At 42.8% G+C, this 17151-nt stretch overlaps 1 protein-coding gene across 1 annotated transcript in view; it reads right to left on the bottom strand.

Annotated features, from left to right (window-relative positions):
• The window catches only part of Slc9a9 (solute carrier family 9 member A9), a 544400-nt gene that overhangs the window by 76833 nt on the left and 450416 nt on the right, over nucleotides 1-17151 (bottom strand). The window lies entirely within an intron of this gene.

The raw sequence follows: 17151 nt of genomic DNA, 5'->3' as shown, positions 1-17151 counted from the left end.
TCAACAGTCTCCTTTCCCCTCAGGTTCACAGGAGGCCCAATAGCAGACAAACAAACCAGGCAAGTCCAGGCTAATGCGTGCTTTTATGTGATTCTAAACTTCTTCTGATATGCCAGATGCAGAAGAAGCTTGTAGGAAAAGCCGGTCTTCCCTCTTCCCCTGACTAAGGAAAAGGAGAGGCATTGTCTGGGAGAGATGCTGTCCAGATCAGAAGAGAGCAGAGGTGAAGGACCAATAACCAAACCATGCTCAAGCAGGGTCCTCACCCCCTTTGTCTGTCACCCCTGTGAATGGAGATCTGAGCTAACTGCTGGAGAAAACATGATGGTTCATAATGTTTCAAAACGGGGAATTTTGCTCATTCTAGAGTATCATTCCTTCTTCTGTCTTATGCGGCCTTTTGATACTACTTTTTATAAAAAAAAAATGTAGATAAGATGAATTAGAGAAGCAATGAAGCATTCACTACATAGAAAGCAATAGAAAAATAGTAATGAGATAATTTACAGTCAGACTTCACAGCACTTTAGCAGACTCCCCAATTTTCTTCTTCAAATGATGACTAATAATCAAGTCTAGTCCCCTCTCCCCTGAGAGACAAGGAACCAGTCATTTCTGCTTACCAATCAGACCTCAAACAAAAAGAAATGATCTAACTGCTTGTGCCATAACCACAGACCTGATCCAGCTGCAGGAACCCCTGAACACATTGGTGTTCGAGCTGAGCTGAGGGACCCAGTTCCCCTCTGCAGGGAACACCCTTGACCACCACAGCACATCCTTTTCTACAAGCATGGCTGTCGAGTCTTCAGGGCTTCCTTGGAGAAAGGGGATCTCTGCCTGGCTTAACCAAACGGGAAGGTAGGAAGATAACCCACACAGTTCTGTTCATATCAACAAACGGGATAATTAAAAAGATAAGAAGGGAAGCTAGGGTGATATTTATTTGAAGGAAGCATATACTGGGAAAAATGAAACAAAAATTCCTCAAAGAGAATTCACCCAAAGAAAACAGCCATTTTAGGCTAAATAAGAAATCAAATGGAAACGAATGTGTATTGAAGTCCAGTGTTACAAAGCTTAGGACTGGGAAATGGCCCTTGAAAAAGGGAGTTCTGAGCTTATATATTTCAAAAGTATTTATATACCCAAAAGAAACATAGACGATTAACTAGGGAGGTGGCTTGTAAGAGAACAACAAAGTGAGACTGAATGCTTTGCTTGACATTTGTAACTCTTATATCACGTTTGAAGAAGAGGACTTTATAAGTTACTCTTTCTCTGAGATGAATGCTTTCCAAATTATCACAGCTAATGAACCAAATTCTTACCCTCACCTAATGCCTGTGCCACCCTCCAAGCAGAACTATTGTTCATTGAAACACTTGGCGAATGACTTTATGGATAGACTATCTTAATACCTACACCATTTCTTAAATGAATGTAACCTGTTCTCTGTGGGCTGAGAATGAAGTCACTCACTCAAGTCAAATAGCTTTGACCATAGCAGGAAGTCTGTATCCAAAAATCGTGCCTACAATTCATTTCTTGGTGCAGCCGACTATCAACTCTCAGCTTAGCTACGATGGAGGTAAAATCTTTTGGTGATGTGAGGGTCATTGAAATACAGCCTTATTACAATGATACCCAATGTCTAAAAATTGTTCTTATTTTGGGCTTGTACCACAGTAAGAGCCAAGATTTTAAACTCTACTAAATATAAAACAAACAAAAAGACTTTATATATTCATGTTCATTTAAGAAAATACTAGTAGTGATGTATTATTTTTAAGTATACAGTTAATATGTTTGGAGTTATTTAAAATTTATATTGAGAAAAATGTATTTTCACTATTGCTGTAGATGAGCACCTATATAAGACTGTTAAATTGATTGTTGTTTTATATCAAACAACTTTTATAATACTTATTTTTATTGTTATAGTATTTTATAAATTTTAAGGAATATGACAAAAAAAAGAAAGAAAAGAAAAGAAAAGAAAAAGAAAAAGGGAGTTCTGGCTCTGGAGGTTAGTCTTAGGTTTTCTGAGCCTCGGTTTATCTACCTCTAAGGATTCAGGGTTGCCCCTGGTCTGTGGAATGACAGAGAGAGGCTACTGAGCATTGTTACTGTCTGTCTTCCGTCACAGCCACCCTGATTGGTGGGGGACAGCTGTCTTTTCAGCCATTTTCCCAAATGTTGGAGATGTGCCTCTGGGTAATATGGAGAGAAGAGCTCCTGATTTGTCCTTGAAAAGATTGTTGAATGTGGCAAAGTTAGGAGAAAATACATTTGTAAGGTGACAATCAGTTCAAAGAGCTTTGTAGAATACATGATGAGTTTGGGAGGGAGGCAAGATTGTTTCTTTGTGAAGGGAGGTAAAGGCTGGTCATGTTGGGAGCTATGTCTGAAGTTAGGCAGCGATTTATGGCAGTATGTTGGGCTTTATATCATGTCCTTCTGTCATATTTATGCATGATTTTTGTGACCAAATTACATTAAGTTAAGGTGTCAATTACCTCCTGGTAGCTTAAGAAGGCACACCTGTTCAGTCCATGCCATCAAACAGACCTACTACATCTTATTGAATTTGTAAGGATAAACATATGGCAAATGCACCTTAAGTTCTAGAAGACAGATTTCAAACACATAGTGGATAACAGCAGCCTTCTTCTGCTTTTCAAATAAAACCATAAAGAAATATTTATTCCTTTTGAAATAAGTTACTTTAGTTTGGCTTAAAAGAGGACGTATTCTCATAGAATAAAACACTTCCACTCTGTAGTGTGTCTTTGGATGAAAAACTGTAAGACCAGCTCTAATTTCCAAGCCTCTTGAAACCATGAAAAAGGTTAATGTATAGTATGGGTTTTTGGGATGTGAGGGTTCTTATACCAACTTGCAATGCAGACTGAACTGGGTTTGGGAGGTTCCTTTGGTAGCAGAAGAAGAGGGAGGGAGCTACGGGTCCTTGAAGGACTGGTTCAAGATCACATGGCCTGCAAAGCCTGCGGCGGAAGCCTGATGCCTTGGCTCCATATCTTGCTGCTGGCGACCTCTGGAGCTGAACTGCGTGGTCTTGAATAGGATGAGTTTTGGTCTATTTGGGAAACACCTGGCTTTTCCTACAGTGGGCATTCAATTTACTTGAATAAAGGAACTTGTATATATAATGCCTACAGATGTCACAATTGCTGATAGAAAAAATGGGCACTTTATTTTCAGGTCCAGATAGAAGCTATTCTACTCGAGATGGTGAGGCAGAGGAAGCCAGTGAACCTAGGACTCTGTTGCCTGCAGCCAAACATACCCCTCCCTTCCTCCTTCCCTCTCTCCCTTCCTCCCTCCCCGACCCCCTCTCCTTCCCTCTCTTCCTTCTTCCCTCCCTCTCTCCAATACTCCGTCATGAGCTCTTGAAAGACTAGAATAAGTAGTCTTATTCTAAACCAAGCTGAGATGAAACAAAGATACTTTGCTGGGAAGGTTTTATTGTGTTCAGAGAAAACGAGAGGCAGTAAGAATGCTTTGCTTCAAAGGGACAGGATTGGCCAGGCCAGCTCTGGCAGAGCTTCTGTTTGGATAGAACCTAGGTAAGGCTCTTCTATGGAAAAAGGGAAAGGCTTCAGGGTGGTTATGGGAAAGCAGTATCAACTCATGCCCTTGAGTTCTAGTAGCCCACCCCCATCCTCTAAGCTCTTTGTTACAATGCTGAGTACAGTTGTGGGAGTCTTAGCCAGCCCCTGCAAGGTAGAGATTATCATTGTCATCATCCTTATTTTATAAATCAAGGTTCAGTGAGTTCAAGAGGTGCTCCCCACATCACATAGCTGGTAAGTGCCAATGGTGTGAACCGAGCTGTCTGACTCATGCTGTGCCGCCTCAGGCTAATGAGTCTGAACTTGGCTTGGTAGGATGTGGTGCAGCCGTGCCTATTCATAACATGAGTTAGCCTGAGGTGAATTTCATCGAGGTCTACAGACAGAAGACAAGTTGATGAGACCAAATTAGCTCAAAACGCTGAAATAAATGTTCTGCCTCTTCTTCGAGCAGGGTGTTAACCGTGGAGAGCTGTCAGAAGAGAGATAGCAAGTTCACTAGAGAATACCACCTGGGAGGCAAGTGGCTTGCTTATCCCCAAGAGCTGGCTCAGCGTGAGCTCTTCAAACATGACTCTCCCTGGGTGGGAGGGAGCTTCACCTCCTAGTTTCCTCCCCCTAGTCTGTGACTATGACTAGTACCATCCAGCGGGACACCTATGGTCACCTGGCCTCCTGTGTCCTTATAGCCTGGCTCTTTGTCTCTGTAGCTCTGATGTCCTCACTAATACCACACCCAATTGTGAGGATTGAGAGTAACAATTTCCTAGCTCTTGCCTCTTTCCTGTCTCTTCCCATTGTAAGTACTGTAATTAGGTACCCTGTGACTTCTCCCAATCTTTCTAAAAGCAGCCTCTGTCATTCCTGTGTCTACACAGCTCCTGATTCTTCATTGTCTCCCAAATCACATCCAGACAAATCCCCCAGGACTCAGAGCTCAGACTCTTTACAGATTTCACTACACGTGGCCCCATAGAGTCTCTTCTTCTCCTAGCCAGGCCTCAATGTGTCAGGCTGCAACTCTCGCTCCCTGCCAAGCACACATAATACTTGCCCCTCTTGTCTTCTCTCTGAATGTGGCTTTGCCTGGAGACAGTGAGTGCACCTCATGTGTTTGACTTATTCAGGTTTTGCTGCTCCATTTGGACATTACAGTTTTTTTGTAGGACAGATGTGACTGTACTCATTTCATGGATTTTAAAACCATGGTGTAGAGGGAGCCGGGAGCCTGAGGTTTCATATCTAAGAAGTCAGAACTTTGAACTGCATTTTGTTCCTACCCTCCTTATCTCAGAACCTGTCAAATTCTATCTTCCTCTTCCAGTCCAGTTCAAAGGCATCAGCTCTGTACTTCTCCAAAACCAAGGGATGAGGGCTGTCCTCTGAGGTTGTATAGCAACTTCTCTAACTCGCTGACAACTTAAAACAATTGGGGAAAAGCCTGAGAATTCCTGCACAAGGGCACAGTAGGGCATGATAGGGCACAATGCCAACAGAGCTCAAGCTTTTGGAGTCTTTTGAACACGACCACTTCTGACCACTTCAAGGAATGGTTTTGGTTTCTTGGTTTTCACAGTTTTAAAACCCAAGCACAAACACATGCACACCCTGAAACCAGCGACACAAATAATGTTTATTTTCTAATTCTGCAACGTACCCTGATGTATTAAAAACTTCTAGGTAAGAACCTACTAAACTGATTGCAAGACCTACTTATGAGTCCAGAAGAGCAGTTTGAAAAATCTTGAACTAAAATCTTCCTAAAGCCCCTCAATATTTTTAGACGTTTGCAACAGACGGGACTCACAAGAGAAACATGTTCAGCAGGAACTTAGGTGCAATTCCTACTGGAAACACAACAGTTCTGACAAGGCTGGGTCAGGAAGGGGAGGCCTTGGCCAGCCAGAGGACAGCAGCTCCTTGCAGGAAGGCCAAAGGTAGTCATGTCACAGGGGCCATGTCACAGTGGGGCATCTTGGAGGAGTGACATTTGTGGGAACCAAAGATGCAGAGAAAGATTCTGAGATAAGGAGGGAGAAAGATTTCTCAAATGCTGTGTCTGAAGACCGAGAGCAAACTTACATGCTCATCATAATCTTGGATATACTGGGAAATCAGCAGGAATTTAAAAATAATAAAAATGTAGTAATTTTTTTGTTTTGTTTTTATCTGCATAGAGAGAGTCTGCAGGCCTTCAGGCCTGTAAACCTGTCACTGAATTTAGTGTCATTTCAACTTTATGGAGCACTTGATGTTTGCAAAGCGCTTGTACAATTACCAATTACCATAATGTTCATCTTCTGAGTATTGTAGCTCACAGAGGGCCCGAAGATTTCCAATATAGAGTGAAGGGATTTTTTTTTTTTCCTCCTCAAAAGGAGAAACATTGGTCAAGTCAGTTAAAGAGCAGGCTTCTGAGCTTGCATGACTGGAGCTGCTTAAGATGTTTGGTGTTTTCTTCTGCAGATCCCTTCATCTCTCAGCACCCTGAACCTACAAGGCCAGCAGCCTCTCCTGACAGATACCAGCATGTGACACTTGGGAGGACCCGGAATGACTCAGTGCGGGGAACCGGAGAGAGACAGGCACTTGTAAGCCAAGCCGAGGCCAGCACGTAAGATGTAGAGAACAGTGTTCTCGGCTGCTAGAGAAAAGCCAAGAGGACAGCACAAAACTGTCCCAGACCCTTCCAGTGACCGCTCCTTAGCACGCACTGGAAGCTCAGGCATGGGTTTGCACAAGCATCCTGTGTCCTGGCTGTGTTTACAGGCAACACGTCAATGAAACACAGTACACTGCTGGATTTCAAGGAATTTTGAGGAAATAGCTTCAAGGGGTGTCAAAGGCAATGGTTTCAGGATGTGTCTGTTTCCTTTGGGAGGAAGGTGGCTCCCTGGGCTTCTTCCCCTACTTTTGAAAGATAACAGCACTAGCTCTTCTGTAGGCAACAAGCTGCCCTGGGGGCTGAGCTTGCTGGTGACATCATAGCTTACCTGCTAAAGAACAAAAAGCAACTTTTTCATTGAAAGTGAATTTTGACCCACACACTTTCCGTCGGGTGAGTTATGGCCTCTGTCAGAAGTCCTGCAGCTCCTGTGAGTAGATTGCTAGCTAAATGCCAGATCAGCTTGGAAGCATTCTACTTGACCTTGACCGGAATACTTACACCACAAGATCTTCTGCATTAGGGGAAATCTAAGACTCTCTTCATGGAAGGATACTTTTGTATTTTAACACATTTATGTTTTAGGATACATACATGTCGAGGGCCCCAGCCTATCATTCAAAGTAGGAATGAGACTGTCACCGCCCTAACTTTTACCCAAGCAAGAAACTGGTGGGTGTTTGGGAAACAGCTCTCTGAGATCATTTGGTTCTCCTGGTCACATTGCCACCGTATACCTGGCCACTAGTCATTATCGTTCTAGCAAAGGTTCTTTCTCCCTGTCATATCTGTATTCCTAGTCACTAGTTGTTATCATATCAAAGGCCCCAGGTGACTCTGTGCCTAAGCATTCTTCTGCTTTCAAGAAGGGAAAGTCTTTTTCTTGCCCGTGATGTCTGTGACTTACAACCTGTGTAAGGAGAATGTTCTCTTCTCTTGTCTCTCTTCCTGACCGCGTCTCACTTCCTGACCGCGGTTAGTCAAATAACCTGGCACCTGCTGGCAATTTTGCACACCCGCCAGAGGCCTCTCATACCTTCAGCCTCTTGTGAGTTCTCAGTGCCACTCCATTCCCGAGTCCCCTCCATAGAGCTTTCCCTGTCTCCCCTGAGCTGTTGCTGATCGCAACCCTTTACTTCTTCCACCGCTCCTCTACACTCCAGTTATCTGTGCTACCAGATCTCCTCTGTTGAAGCCTGACCCCCAGGATCCCCACTGAGAGGCGGGGCCTTTGGGAAAGTGCTCACATTACAGAGCTTTGCTCTCTGTGAATGGGACTTCCATCCCTATGGTAAGGACCTGATGGTTTGTGTACTTCGGTGGCTTCAGAAGAGGGTTTAGGATAGACCCTGCCCCCCTCCCCCGGGCCCCCAAGAAGAAAGATCAAGAAAATGCAAGTGAAACACCTATACTTATAATGAAGGAAGACCTTGAAACCAAATCCAATCCTGAAAGTATTCAACTGTGTAGGTGCCTGGTAAATGACTGTCACAGGAACGAGTAAAAGACACTTTGGTTCATTTTTAGCCACCCAAGCCACCAGACACCATGTAAGTCAATAACACTGAGAGAGAATTCTTTCTCCTCTTCCTCACCTCCCACCCTTTCTAAGACAGGGTCTCCCTGGAACTCTTGAACTCACAGAGATCCTCTTGCCTCTGCCTTCCAAGTGCTGGGATCAAAGGCGTGCGCTGCCACACTCACTGCTGAGAATTCTTATGGTCACTAACTGTGGAGTGCTTAAAATTAGCACTGGAAATTAGCTTGTCCCCTAAAGACGGCTTTTCATCTTTTTTATTCTGATTCTCCCTCCCTTGCATGCTTTCTTTTATCCATGGATAACCACATCTGTCACTGGTTTTCTGTCTTGTTACTCTCCATGTTTAGAACGCTCAAGCTCCCTTCTTGTTATTGAATTCCACTTTAGGAAACCTGAGCTCCTCTATGGATCCTTTCCCACAGGACAGAAAGAATGCTAATTATCACCCCATCAAGCCCTTCTCCCGCAGTTATGCATCAGTGCAGTTACCTTTGTCCACACATTTATGAAGTGGTGTAACATCACTGAAGGGGTGTCATCAACATCTCCACCCTGTGAAGGAAACCCTAATTAAGGGTGGTCTTTGCTGCTGCCTGGGCTCTACCACAGCCTCCTAGACTGACAGGGGCTGAGGAGATGCTGTCTTCCAGAGACACAAGGCTCTGCCTCCTGCAGGTGGCAATCCCTGCAGCCAGCAGCAGCCATTCATGCTGCTAATGTGTCTCTGGTAGCTCATGAATCTGTTGGCAACTTGAGTATGCCCTGGCTGCCACAGTTGAGGAGTGACTAAGTAACAATTAAATTTTAAACAGAAGACACCAGCCTCCACTGGGAAGAAAAAAATATGAAAGTGAAATTCAAGATTGGCAACATTGAGGCAGTATATGTATTTGATTTTGAAAGACTTTCCATTTTTTCCTTTGAATATTTTTAAACGAAATGACACAGTACTAACCTAGAAATCATCAATCTGACATCGCATCGCTAATGGTAAGACAGCACAGGTTCACCTGCAAAGGGGCAATTGAAAGACTCCCTTTATCACGGAAGGTACAAGAGGAATAATTATCATCAAAGCCTCGTATTGCTTCCATTGTGGAATCAAAAAATTGCTGCTCTTCTCTATCAAGTCCGAATTGCTATCTGTGATGTAATTTTCAAAAAAAAAAATAACTATAGGGGGATGGTTCGTAACTTAGGAAAGATTATATATGAAACAACTGTGTGTGTCGCATAGAGGAAAAAAAAAAAAAAAGAGCAGCTTAGCCCCCAGCCTGACTGGAGATATAATGGGAATCATGGCTGGCTCACAGCCTAAGTGAAACCTTTTGCTTATGCAGACCGAAGTTGTCCTTACGCTATTAAAATATTGCTGTTATAACTGAACACTGATGCTGGGATATAAAATGGCGGCAGTTGGGCGAGTCACAAATGCCAAGCGATAATGAGCGTTAGATGCACTAGATGATGCTGTTCTCTTAGATCTGTGGCTGTCAATAAATAGTAAAGTTAACAGAACTCAACCGTTTACCAAGCATCACTCCAAGTGCCCCAAGTGACTTCTTCTAATGATCAAAACAAGCCAAACTATTATGTAACTGGTCCTGGGCAGGCCACAGCAGCAAATCGTAGTTGATTTAAGCCAAAAGGCAAAGGAATCATGGTAGAGAATCAATGCCCGACCATTAAAGCAGATCTTCTCTATTTGATGAAAAGTAACAGTGGGGCATCTGGGTGTGCTTGTCTTTATTCTAGAAATGTCTTCCTAAAAGGATGCTATCAACCAGAAATCTTCAAACAAAACCATATTAGAACACAGGCTCTGTGGAATTTGTCCATATCATGCATCTACAGCCTTGGATCCCACTGGCCCATGGAAGTCTCTTGATAATTATGTAATAAATCAAAGACTGAATCAGTGAGGGATGTCTAAGGCAGTGCTGTACATTGAGAAAATACTCAATAGACTGCTTTGGTGCCACAGTTTAAAGGAATTTGTGAATCAATTTTCTATAAAAGGAAGAGCTATGTTCTGACTTCATGGTTGTATAAACCACAACTTTCATTTTGTTTGCTTAAAGTTAATGTGAAACAAGAAAGCATTCTCAACTAATGGAGATATTATTAAAAACATGCTTATGGGAAAAACATTGTAGTGGGCTTTAAGCTCCTGTACAACTCTAGGACTACTGTGGAAAACTCGGTCACCATCTTTGGACCCTGATTTTCACAATCAGGGTGGGAGGCTGCGATGTTTAGACCACAGTTCAGAGGGCTAAATCTGCAGTCACATGTACTCTATAGGAGAACTTACTCCAACTATGGATTTAGGCTGTAGGGTCTTGAAAAAATAGCACTCGGTGAGCGTACTCATTGTTTTGGTTCTGAGATGCTACTGGGTGGGTTGCTTTCAGCAAGAGGCTTTTAACAACTAGTCAGCCTTCTCATGGAGCTAGACAAGATAGGGGCTAACATGTATTCATCCCATGACATGGGAGAAGGAAGCAGGGAAAACCCATAGTATGACTTGAAGATGGCAGTTCTTGTTACCTCATTCAAAGTTCTTTGTGTTGTCTCCACCAAAAAGTCATGAGAACCCAGAGGCCTAGGAAGCTGGCTTTTTCTTGAAGTTAATTTTACTTCATTGTCATTTGATGACTAAAGTCAAGATCCAATAAGCTTTTTCAACAGTGGCACCTATGAGTGCCCAAGGGACTGACTAAGGGGTGGGGGATAGCCGTATCTCTCCTGCTCCATGCCAGAATACACTTTCTGGCCAGCTTCCTGGGCGAATCAGATACATTCTTCTATTAGAAATAGGCATTCTTTTTATTAGAGAGCCACCAGAGAGATGTTCATAGAGAGCCACTCAGGAAGTAGATTACTTTTGCTTGTCTCAACTATGTACCAATCATGGGGCTTCTACAAACCACTTTGGGATCCTCTGACTACATTTTGCTAGTGAGAGCTACAAGTGACTGTAACCTGTAGCCCCCTTAAACACATCCACCCTATCCCCGAGTCTCTTTCTCACTGGCGATTTCAAAACTATTTGGGTCCAACACTCATTTCAACAAGGCAAATAGCAGAACCTCATGATGGACAACCAGGCCCACCTACCATGTTTTCCTCTGAAACCTACTGTGTCAAGTGGCACAGAGTGGGTACTCATTAACGTGTCACTTACAGCTTCTGCTATCATTCCTACTTGCTAATGAAGATAAAATGTGCCTCATCCCCAAACTGGTATAGCTTTTAAGGAACTGCTAAAGAAATGATGACATTAAAATCACTAAAAGCAGTGCCAGACACATGTGCAACAATCGCATCTCACACACATCAAAGACAGCAGAGCTCAGTAGGTGGATCACATGAACCAGGAGCCTCGCTTGGGTTCTTCTGATGGGCAGGCACATTGAGTTGACTGTGTTATTGGCTTTCGGTCCATCAGCACCCTCAGACACCTCAGAAGAGCTTTCCTTCCTGTGGGCTCAGTGCCTCCTACATAAAGCAAAGGTCCTTGTCCATCTACTACTCCAACAAATGACTCACAACTGCTTCAGCCAGTCATCGTAGGGAAACTCTACCTTGCGGGGAATCATCATTTGGAGTGGAAGTTGCTGTTCATAATATTAATACCTAGGAATTAGCATAAGCATGACCTGTGTGGGATAGAAACCATTCTGTCAAGTTTTAGGAGAAGTTTTCATTTTTTCTTATCTGTCCCCCCACTATGATTAGCATACTGTTTCATTTAAGTCTCCTAAATATGTGTTCCCAAATAATGTGGGAGAACAACAAATATATGCAATGTTTACTTCTCCTGGAGCAGAGTCCCAACCATTCATACTTCAAGGTTACAGGGAGTCTTTCCAGCAGGAACATACGAGAGCCACAGCATCCACACATCCTGCAATGGGCCTTTCATCTGGTGGGTATCTGATGGGTGTCTTAGGGTTTCTATTGCTGTGAAGAGACACCATGACCAAAGCAACTCTTATAAAGGAAAACATTTAACTGGGGCTAGTGTACAGTTCAGACAGTTAGCCCACTGTCATTATGGCAAGAGTCATGGTGGTACACAGGCAGACATGGAAGAGAGAGTGCCACTGGGCCTGGATTGAGCACCTGAAACCTCAAAGCCCACCCTCAGTGACATAGTTCCTTCTCCAAGGCCATGCCTACTCCAACAAGGTCACACGCCCTAATAGTGGTTGGTACTCCCTGTGAGCCTCTGGAAGATCTCTACCCACACAGTTTTCTGAAATTTTATTACCGGGTCACTTTGCCAACTTACTGTAATCTCTGAGCACTCTTCATCCCATGTAAAATGCTGGCAAGCACACACTAAGTTCTTAGGCTTGTCAACGTTGGCACAGGGAAAGTGCTCAAAATGATTTTATGCTGCCCTTTTTATTTTTGAAAAGGTCATTTTTTATCTCGTGTCATTCGCTTTTGTAGGACTAATATATACACATGCTTAAGGAGAACGATGAAAAATGACGGAATGGAAAAATACTCGATGAAGCAGACAGCCCAGCAGGACCATTAGTCATGAAGAAGGCTTGCATGACTCCCACACCAGCTGTAACACCCTGACACTAAGCAAATAATTCTATGCAGTGTCTTAAAATATGAATAAGGATGCATCAATTTTAGCTTCTAATCTGCTCATTATATGAGATTGTCAGTGAGGCTGATAGGTGGTTCTAAAATTTTGGGTTTGGTCTTAATAGAACCAGCCTGTAAATGGTGGGCTAAGATTTACTTAATCACCCACACAGAGCAGATGCAACTTCCAAGCCAGGGCCAGACTGAACAGAGCAGTTCGGTTGAGTAGTGGACCATAAAGTGACTACATGTAATATCTGGGTCATTTGAGTTTATCCTTTAAGAGGTTGGACTGCTTTCAACCATAAAAAATAATCCTCCCTTGTGTGAAATAGATAATCATCTTAATTTAACCAGGATCTTAGTCATGGAATTTTGAGCTCCTATGTTATTAATGAGTTGCAAAGTTCCAGTGCTTACAGTAGAAAACTACTGAAACAAACACACACATTTCTTTTGCCCTATGTATAGTAGGGACTAGGGAAAGGGAAACCAACCATCAACTTTAGACTTGTTAAAATGCCTGGAATCCAGGTCACCTGTGTATGTTTGTCTGTCTCCGAAGAGTGGAATAAAAATAGGTTAAGGGGCTATGGGTAGGTGTCTACATGGGGAAGTCTAGATAAAAACCATTTGGCCTTGTCCTGCTTGAAGGCTCATTTAGTAACCTTCAGATAATTAGTAGACATTTCGCTACTTCAATACCTGAAGTGAAGGTGCCCTATATAGAAAGCATTGCCCACTTGTTTGCTGCCTGTCTGATATTTATTCATTCATTTATTCACTCATTCTTCATTTGTTCATTCGTTCAAAAAATATTTATCAAGTGGGAGGCCCCTCCCTGCTAGGCACTGTTCTATGCTATCAGAACGACCACAGAACAAGAACAGACCCAAATCTCCATCGCTAGAAAGAATATATCCTTGTCAAAGGAAGCAATTAAAACAAAGTACATGGTACATTGGAAAGTACTACTGTAGGAAAATTATAAAGCAGAGAAAAAGTAAGTGAATGCCATGGGCAATAAGTTGCTAATAGAGCCAGGAAGGTCCTGCAGGCCAGAGGAATGAGAGAGAGGAAGGGCAGAGGCATTTCAGTCTGAGGGGAGTGTCATTGAGAAACTGGCCCCAACACATGCTAGGCATACAGGGCCAGGCTGTGATTTAAGTCTTCTCCTGGCTAGGACAGGACATTCTACCCCATGCACACATAGAAATCCAGAAGTTTGATGTCTGGTTTACGTCTATGTTTCCTTGATCTTGGTTAGACTGAATCTATTCTCTCTGGAGAACACTTAAAGTCCCTTGGTCTTCTACTCCTGAAATGTTGAAGATATGATTTGTTTCATGGTGTTCAGAGCTGAAGCTAGGGACCTCACACTTTCTGACTGCTCTATTGCTGTGTTATATTTCCAGCCCAAACTTTGAAGGTATGACTTGGAAACTTAGCAGCTCCTTCATGGTGGTGTTCTCTGTGTGACCGACACTGACCTTCAACATTGATATTAGGTGAGTATTGTTGACAGATATTTGAGAGGCGAGTGTACTACATGGTGGGGAATCAGGATGACTCCTTGTCTGAAGGACAACTCCATGATCTTCTTGAGACATGGGGTTTTATAAGTAATGTAAGAGAATAGTTCACAGAGATCTAGGGTTTAGGACAGACCTGGGCTTGAATCATGGAAAGTTACCAGTAGTGGAATATGATATTAGTTATACAAGTGATCTGGGAGTCTGGCTTTCTGTCACATGGACAGGGATAAGAATTCTGACCAAGAGTGGTTACGAGTGCAGTGTGCGATAGTGCCCTGGGGCTCAGTAGCATTTGTTCACCTATCATCCCCTTATGTCTCCATTTCTTCTTTCTGCTGCATGACTCAGAATTGCTGCCCATGATGAATTGTAATGAGATTGTCATTAATCATCAATTTTGGCACCAGAGGCTTCCAGCAACACAGTTGAACAGGAGAACCCAGCTTCCTGTACTGAGACCAACCTCAGAAATATAGAAGGCTAACCAATAGTCTCTTCATGTGTACTCTCAACTCTCCCCAGCTCCAATTTCCTGCAGAGCCTGAGAAGAAAGTGAGGTAGTGAATGGAAAGCCACTCCCTGTACACGGTTTGGCCAGGCTCATCTTCATTAAATATGCACTTATGTCACACCCGCCCCTCCCCAACCATTGTAATTTTGAGGAAACTTTTATGAGAATATATGTATGAATTGCTTAATACTATGGAAAAGTAAAACAAAAAAAATTATGTGAGCCCCAGTGGTTTGTTTTATTGCTAATAATGATGAAATAATAAGCCATTCTTGAGCCTGAACATTGGGCATCAACTGTATAGGAATGGGGACTCTAATGGCTAGTTTTCTAAGAGTGTACCTCGCTTGTCAATTAAACCCTAGCTTAGACATTGCTGCCAAAAGCATTTTGTAGATAGGGTTGAATGTACAATCAGTTGATTTTAAGTAAAATAAATTATCCAGTGGGCCTCCTGTAATTAGTTGTATAGCCTTGAAAGCAGAACTGAAGCTTCTCTGCAGGATTCTGCCTCAAGATTACAGCATTAGCAGCTACCCTAGCTCCTAGGCTGAGAGTCAGCCCTTCAAATTGCACGCTTGGTAGTTTCTACAATTACACAAACCAGTTCCTTGAAATGGGTCTGTATATGCATATAAACATACATATATTACTTCCAGTAGTGCAGATCCAATTTTCTTGGAGAACTCTATCTAATTCAGGTGTGTTTGGAGGCTCATTAATTCTTTCTCTTTCATCAAACATTCCCTTTTTATGGAGCTAGGGATCAAATTTTAGACTTTTCATGTTAGGCAAGTGTCCTATTATTGAATTATCTTCTCATTTCTGTCAGTTATTCTCAGTAGGAAGTTGAGGCAGGATGATGGCAAGTTCAAGGCCTGCCAGGGCTGTAGACTGAGTTCAAGACCAGTATGGGTAACTTAGTAAGATGCTATCTCAAAATCAAAATATATACATATATTTTATATACATAAAATATGCGCACACACACACACACACACACACACACACATTGGTTGTGAAGGCCATGTCTAGAATGTGAAAGATCCTGGGCTTAAACCCTCAGTACTATAAAATAAGCAAACACTCCTTATCCTCCTTTAACTATATGATGGTATTCTAAACATATGATGGATCCACAGCTCTACTCCATTTCCTATGGTCAAGGCTAGGCAACCTGATTCCAGTGAGGGACTGCCCCTACACTGGCAATGACTGTTAGGGTCACCAGGAACATCAACAGGGAAGCCAGCAGAGTGAATGTAAATGCTAAATTCATAACTCGTCTAAAAATATACCTATATCAAGAGGTCACAGAGTTGAAACTGGTTAGCATGCTCCTCTCCAGGTAGAATTCAGACCTTAACTAGGGCACAAACTCCCCTGTTGTGTATGAAAAAAATATATTCTTGCAATGACGGCTGCACTGCAGTTTCCAGAAGGAATGCACAGGAGGACAAATTGCAACACAGAGAGATATTACAGAGAGGATAAATCTGCTTTCATTTCTACAAGGCTGTCCTTAATTGTATGGAAATAAACCTTTGGTGGAAAGTGAGATTAAAAACTATGACATCATCTAAATTTAGAGCCACTGCTTGGAGCAAAAAATTTGAGTGGGCTCCAAATTTCATTTTCTTGTCTCCGAGTTAATTTTTCTACTTTATTCCTTTTTCTCCATTGCAGAGCTGCCTCACAGCACTTTCAGAATTTGGAGGACAAAAATAAAAAACTCGAACCAGGTTTCTGATTTCCCATTTCCTAGCTGTGTATTTCATTAGGTGTTGGCTTCAATCATTTCTCACACCTTCCTATAAATTTGGTTATCAGAGACTGAAGTTAATGGCAGGAGCCAATCCTGTTCCTGGAAGAGAAGTTCAGCAGGAGTTATAAGCCTGCAATGACCTGCCAAGATTACAAATTCCCCTCAAGACCAGGAAGGTTCCAGGTAACTAATGAGGCCAGAGCAAGCAAGAGGTTGCCAAGGACCGAGATGCACCGCCCTCTGCAGCGCGGTAACCTGAATTGCCCACGCAAAGGCATGACTGACATGAGGGAAGCTTCTGACCACGGAGAGTGGAGAGTCGCATTTAAGCACAACTAAGCTCCAAGCCTTGCCCTCCACAGTGCCAGGTGATGCCGGAACACTACAGGGATGTTTTCTAATTTGCACATCAATGTCCTCTTGCTTACCTCTGCATCTTCTTGCCTTCTCTTCATTCCTTCTTAATCTTCCTTTCTAATTTCCCCGACCTTCCTCCAGTCTGCTTTCCTTTCATCCGTGAGATGAGTTTACAATATTTCCCACAGCCTCATCCCTTTCCATCATAGCCTCCTCTTCTTTACCTGTTTACTAACTTCCATCAAATTTCCAAAAAAGATCCTTTCTCTGATCTTACCTTTCCCTCTCCCACCATTGATGTGTTGTGGCTTTAATTGTTGCTTTGGGTTTTAATCATCCAGTGAAATGACTTTTTCTTACTAAAAGGAGAGGGATTTTGTCATTGCAGGGAGCCAGCTGTGAAGACCCAACACACTCAGTTCACGGCAACTGTCTGTCTTCTCCAGCATGGTGCTCGTGACTGGATTAGCCACGGTTGCTTGCTTCTACAGGGCACAGCACTTCAACCTGATTTTTCAACCCTCAAACTCACATGGCAGGGCATGTCTGAGCGGCTGCATTCACAGTGATG

Source organism: Mastomys coucha, unplaced genomic scaffold (assembly GCF_008632895.1).
Source record: "Mastomys coucha isolate ucsf_1 unplaced genomic scaffold, UCSF_Mcou_1 pScaffold23, whole genome shotgun sequence".
Lineage (NCBI taxonomy): Eukaryota > Metazoa > Chordata > Mammalia > Rodentia > Muridae > Mastomys > Mastomys coucha.
This window is presented reverse-complemented; position numbering and strand designations above follow the sequence as displayed.